We start from the raw sequence: 7,150 nt of genomic DNA on the forward strand, positions 1-7,150 counted from the left end.
GTATACTCTTACCAGTAAACACAATATCAAGACTGTGTGTGATTTTGATACTACTGTATTTCTGTGGTGCTGCAGATTAGGAGTCAATTGACATTTTAGGCAGTTATACTGCTAGCTCATATGTGATTGTTTCTAGGTCCCTCTCACAACTACTGCTCTAGAGCCCATGCAACAGCGGTTCTCAACCTTTCTAATTCCGTGACCCCTTCGTACAGTTCCTCATGTTGTGGTGACCCCCAACCATAAGTCTAGCACCAATTCTCCCAACAGAGCTTTAAGCTGATTGGCAGGAAGGTCAGAGGGACACCTCCACTGTAAATGCCTGATTGGTCGGATTGTAAAAATATGTTCCAAGCACCAGAATAGAAGCTTTAGTTCCTTTTTCTTTTTCCATGGTCTTAGGCGACCCCTGTGAAATGGTTGTTCGATTCCCAAAGGGGTCCCGACCCACGGGTTGAGAACCACTGCCATACAACCTCTTCTATTGATGTGCATTTAGCTTTTTTTGCCTAAGTGTAAGACCTTATTTTATCCACCACCGAATTGTATTTGCTGGAAAGGACCCAGTGCTCACATGTGTCAAGATCCTTCTAGATCTTCGGCTTATCTTCTAAAATATTCTGGGAGCCACCTGCAAATTTGATGAGTTCCCTTTCAATCTCTTTATCTAAGTCATTTATGAACAAACTGGATATACTGTACTAGATATGGCATTCAAGCTGTTGTCCTAAATAGCCTTTTCCAAATGCAACTGTACGTTCTTGGTTTATTCTTTGAAAATGTTTCACTTCTCATGCAAGCAGCTTTTACAGCTTTCTCAAAAAGAAGAAGAAGCTTCTTGGATGATAAATGAAACTCCTTCAAGGAAACAAACTTAAAAAATCCAGTTGCCCTTTGAAAAACACCTTTGGACAATCATGACCTGGATGATTGAAACATAGAAACATAGAAGACTGACGGCAGAAAAAGACCTCATGGTCCATCTAGTCTGCCCTTATACTATTTCCTGTATTTTATCTTAGGATGGATATATGTTTATCCCAGGCATGTTTAAATTCAGTTACTGTGGATTTACCAACCACGTCTGCTGGAAGTTTGTTCCAAGGATCTACTACTCTTTCAGTAAAATAATACTGAAATCTATCTATCTATCTATCTATCTATCTATCTATCTATCTATCTATCTATCTATCTATCTATCTCTATTTATTTATTTATTTATTTAGTCCAATACACAATACACATTGAAGAGAATGGACAAGTAGCTTTTGATCTTTCCCCCAACTAACTTCAGATTGAGAATATGAATAGACTTTCAAGCTGTTATAAGGAATTTGGAGGAATCGGGAGAAGTCAAGGACAAAAAGAGGATTGGAAGGCCAAGGAAACTTTCAAATTCTGATGAAAAGTTCCTTTGAGAAATCAGAGTTAATCCACCAAGGACCTGGCTCAGCATCTGGCAACATAGAAACATAGAAGATTGACGGCAGAAAAAGACCTCATGGTCCATCTAGTCTACCCTCATACTATTTCGTGTATTTTATCTTAGGATGGATATATGTTTATCCCAGGCATGTTTAAGTTCAGTTACTTTGGATTTACCAACCATGTCTACTGGAAGTTTGTTCCAAACTTCATCGGGATGCCAAGTTGACCTTTCTACAGTGTAAAGAAGCTCAATAAGAAATGGTCTTTGGGGATGGGTAGCAGCCAAGACACCAGCTTTGCAGGAGGGGAGCACGGTGAAAAGGCTAAGATATGCTGACGCTAACAAAAATTATATACAATGAAATTTCATTTCTGTGTATACCAATTAGTGTACATTCAAAACTACAAACCTACATGGATTTTTCTCTATCCACCTTTTCTATCCCATGCATGATATTAACAACTGGGAAGCCGCACGGCTGTTTTAAAAGGTGACAGCCACACTGGGGGGCTTCCCAGCACCCCCCCGAACCCCGAACCCAGAAGTTCGGCAAAAGTTCGGGGTTCAGGGGGGTGCTGGGAAGCCCCCCAGCGCGGCTGTCACCTTTTAAAACAGCCGCGCGGCTTCCCAGCTGTCTCCCGAAGCCGGACGCCAAACCCAAACTTCCGCATTTGGCATTCGGAGACAGCTGGGAAGCCACGCGGCTGTTTTAAAAGGTCACAGCCAGGCTGGGGGGCTTCCCAGCACCCCCTCGAACTCCGAACTCGGAAGTTCGGCAAAAGTTCGGGATTCGAGGAGGTGCTGGGAAGCCCCCCAGCGCGGCTGTGACCTTTTAAAACAGTCGCGCGGCTTCCCAACTGTCTCCCGAAGCCGAACGCCAAACCCGAACTTCCGCATTCGGCATTCGGAGACAGCTGGAAAGCCACACAGCTGTTTTAAAAGGTGACAGCTGGGCTGGGGGGCTTCCCAGCAACCTCCTGAACCGAACCCGGGGTTCAGAAAAATTTTGCCTCTTCTTACGAACATTTTTTGAGTTACGAACCGGCGTTCGGGAGGCTTCTGGGAAGCCCCGCCGCCCGGCTGTCACATTTTAAAACAGCCGCGCAGCTTCCCAGCAGTCTCCGAACGCCGGTTCGTAACTCGAAAAAAGTTCGTAAGAAGAGGCAAAATTTTTCTGAACCCCGGGTTCGTATCACCAGTTGTTCGTAAGATGAGGGGTTTGTATCTTGAGGTACCACTGTATTGTATTGGCAGTTCTGTGTTAGCAAAAACTTCAGAAGAGAAGGATTTAGGGGTAGTGATTTCTGACAGTCTCAAAATGGGTGAACTGTGCAGTCAGGCGGTAGGGAAAGCAAGTAGGATGCTTGGCTGCATAGCTAGAGGTATAACAAGCAGGAAGAGGGAGATTATGATCCCGCTATATAGAGTGCTGGTGAGACCACATTTGGAATACTGTGTTCAGCTCTGGAGATCTCACCTACAAAAAGATATTGACAAAATTGAACGGGTCCAAAGACGGGCTACAAGAATGGTGGAAGGTCTTAAGCATAAAATGTATCAGGAAAGACTTAATGAACTCAATCTGTATAGTCTGGAGGACAGAAGGAAAAGGGGGGACATGATCGAAACATTTAAATATGTTAAAGGGGTAAATAAGGTCCAGGAGGGAAGTGTTTTTAATAGGAAAGTGAACACAAGAACAAGGGGACACAATCTGAGAAAATATTATTTTACTGAAAGTAGTAGATCCTTGGAACAAACTTCCAGCAGACATGGTAGATAAATCCATAGTAACTGAATTTAAACATGCCTGGGATAAACATATATCCATCCTAAGATAAAATACAGAAAATAGTATAAGGGCAGACTAGATGGACCATGAGGTCTTTTTCTGCCGTCAGACTTTCTATGTTTCTATGATATAGAAAAAATATTTTTTCCATCACACAATACTAGGATGAGGGGGCACTCCCTAAAGCTCATAGGTAAGAAAGTGAGGACAAAGGGAAATGCCGTGACAGCTGTCAGCCTGGATAGCTTCAAGGCAGGATTAGACAAATTCATGAATGCCAAGCGTATCAGTGGTTATTGAAACAGATATCCAAGTGCTGCCTCTATGTTGGTTGAGGCAGGCAGGATTCCCTTGGGTATCATTTGTTGGGGGTCAAGGGAAAAGGAGGGTTTTACCTTCTCTTTCTGCTCAAGATCCCCATGTACACTTGGCGGGCACTGTGTGACAACAGAATGCTGGACTCGATGGGCTTTCGCCCGATTCAGCATGGCTCTTCTTATGGTCTCGTGAACGTTTTGATTCTGTAGTTGTAAATGCATTAAAAAAATATCTAATTTATCTTGTTGGTAAATAATAATAATAATAATAATAATAATAATAATAATAATACTTTTTATTATTTTTATTACTATTTTATTATTTTTATTATTTTTATTATTTTTATTATTATTAATTAGACTTCTATGCCGCCCCGCTCCAGAGACTCAGGGCAGCTCACAACAACAATAACACAATATAAATACAAATCTAATAATTAAAACTATGGCTAAAAACCCATTATCTTAAAAAAACAAGCAGTAATACTTATAGCTTTCATGTGTGTGCGTGTGTTTATATATGTGTGTGTGTACTCTTATTTCATTAACCCATTGGTAGGACAGACATCTGGCTCTCTGTTGTCTAATAAAACTAGATTATTTTATGCTCCATATATTTATGGGGGACCTTTATTTATGGCAAGCACAGCTCCCTGAGGGTACCCTGAGGCTTCTCTGCTATCATGGTTTGAATGCACCCTTTAGAACAGGGGTGTTAAACTCAAGGCCTGTGGGCCTCATCCGGTTAGATCTGGCCTGCGGGGTTGCCCTGGCAACAGCCTGCAGTGCCTCTGCCAGCAAAAAACCTCTTGCCTCGGCTTAGTTTTTGGCCATAATGTCCTTCTGCAGTATTCTGGCAGCGAAAATAATGGTATCATATGTGGACTTGAAGGATTAATCTTCTTTCTGGTGGGTCGACATGTCATGGTTGACTTACAGCCTCCTCGGAACCAGACAACAGTAACAGGAGGGGCGGTGGTGGAAGGCATCAGGATATGGGGGTGGGGGTGTTAGAAAGGAAAATCTGGAATCCAAGTGTGCCACTTGGAAAGCCTGAGGCAGTTCCAACCCCAAGGTCATCAGCTCTGGGAAACATCAGACAGATTGTTTGCAAAACAAAACCCAGGTGCACCTGATGAATGTACAAAGGACAGTAGACTGGATCTTATGATTTTCAAATGCAAAATACTAGAACTGCCTTTTGCACTTCAGTACTCGCATGGCTTTTCACTAATGAATACTATTGGACCAAAAAAAAAGGCTAAGAAGTTTATTTTGTTAGCTAGTATAATTATTTATTATTTATTTATTAGATTTGTATGCCGCCCCTCTCCGGAGACTCGGGGCGGCTCACAACAATAGTAAAAACAATATTATGGCGGAACAAATCTAATATTTTTTAAAAAGCATATAAAAAGTCTATCATATTTAAAAAACCAAACAACACATACATACCAAACATAAATATAAAAAGCCTAGGGGAAGGTGCCTCAACTCCCCCATGCCTGGCAGTAAAGGTGGGTCTTGAGTAATTTACGAAAGACAAGAAGGGTGGGAGCAGTTCTAATCTCCGGGGGGAGTTAGTTCCAGAGGGCCTGGGCCGCCACAGGGAAGGCTCTTCCCCTGGGGCCCGCCAAATAACATTGTTTGGTTGACGGGACCCGGAGAAGGCCAACTCTATGGGACCTTATCGGTAGCTGGGATTCGTGCGGAAGAAAGCGGTTCCGGAGGTATTCTGGTCCAATGCCATGTAGGGCTTTAAAGGTCATTACCAACATTGTGACCGGAAACTGATCGGCAGCCAGTGCAGGCCATGGAGTGTTGTAGAAACGTGGGCGAATCTGGGAAGCCCCATGATAGTTCTCGTGGGCGCGTTTTGCACGACCTGGAGTGGTTGGCTGATGGGACCTGGAGAAGGCCAACTCTGTGGGACGTTACCGGTCACTGGGATACATGAGGCAAAAGACGGTCCCTCAATAATCTGGTCCGATGACATGTAGGGCTTCATAGATCATAACTAACACTTTGAATTACGTTCAGAGACCAATCAGCAGCCAATGCAGCTCGCGCAGTGCTGGAGAGATATGGGCGTATCTCGGAAGGCCCATGATGGCTCACGCGGCTGAGTTTTGGGCTACTTGCAGTCTCCAAAAGTTCTTCAAAGGTAGCCCCATTGCAATAGTCAAACTTTGAGGTGATAAGGGCATGAGTGACTGGGAGACGAGACTCCCGGTCCAAATAGGGCTGCAACTGGTGTACCAGGCGAACCTGGACTCTTTTGGGAAAACAGATCGACAACAGAGGTTTATAATTTTGGGGAGAAACACAATTGTTGTTTTACTGTTCTTATACAAAATCTTAAGAAAAAATGTATTAGTAAGAATCAAACAAATATACAGTGATACCTTGTCTTACGAACTTAATTGGTTCCGGGAGGAGGTTTGTAAGGTGAAAAGTTTGTAAGACGAAACAATGTTTCCCATAGGAATCAATGGAAAACCGATTAATGTGTGCAAGCCCAAAATTTACCCCTTTTTCAAGCCAAAGCGCCCGTTTTTGTGCTGGTAGGATCACAAAAACAGGCGCTCTGCTGGGCGCCACCGCCTGGTTGTCACCTTCCGAAACAGCCGGGGGCTTCTCGGCATTCTCCCGAACGCCGAACTAAGTTTGGCAAAAGTTCGGGTTCGGGTGAGCGCCGAGAAGCCCCACTGCCTGGCTGTCACCTCCCGAAACAGCTGGGGCACTTCTTGGTGTTCTCCCGAACGCTGAACCCGGAAGTTCGGCAAAAGTTTGGGTTCAGGAGAATGCCGAGAAGTGCCGCCGCCCGGCTGTCACCTTCCCAGAAGAGCCGTGGAGCTGTCGGCTGGTCGGGAGGCGCAAACGGAGGTGGGGAATCCCAATAGGGAATTCTAGGGGTGGAGCTTTGACATCACAGAGACATCCTTCCTGGAGTCCCCGTTTCGGCCGGCCAGGAAGGATGTCTCCGTGACGTCAAAGGGCCCGGCTGTTTCGGAAGGTGACAGCCGGGTGGCGGTGCCCAGCGGAGCGGCCGTTTTTGCGATCCTGGGATTCCCCTACAGCATCACAAAAACGCGGAAGTCAGGAGGTGGGATTTCCCATGGAGGGGAGCCTCAGGGGAATCCCAGGATCGTAAAAATGGGCGCTTCGCTTGCAACGAAAGTCCGGAGGTGGGGCATCCCAGCGGCGGCAGCAGGTTCATAAGGCAAAAAAAGTAAGTAAGAAGAGGCAAAAAAATTCCGAACCCCGGGTTCGTATCTCGAAAAGTTCATATGACGAGGTGTTCGTATCACGAGGTACCACTGTTATTTCATCCGGGACAGACCAGAGATAATGATTATGAAGACATATGGAAAATTAGCCATTCTAGACTTTATACAAGTAAAATGCAAAACTAAAGTGCTAATGTTCCGTTTTAACATTGCTGTTGGTTCACCTGTTAACTACTTTGCTTCTCTATGTAGTAGATAAAGGTCAAATTGGAGAAAAACTGTTTCAATTCCTACCCTCAAACGCACTGCACACTAGAACAGTGTTTCCCAACCTTGGCAACTTGGAGATATTTGGACTTCAACTCCCAGAAACCCCCAGCCA

This window comes from Erythrolamprus reginae, chromosome 2 (genome assembly GCF_031021105.1).
Source record: "Erythrolamprus reginae isolate rEryReg1 chromosome 2, rEryReg1.hap1, whole genome shotgun sequence".
Lineage (NCBI taxonomy): Eukaryota > Metazoa > Chordata > Lepidosauria > Squamata > Dipsadidae > Erythrolamprus > Erythrolamprus reginae.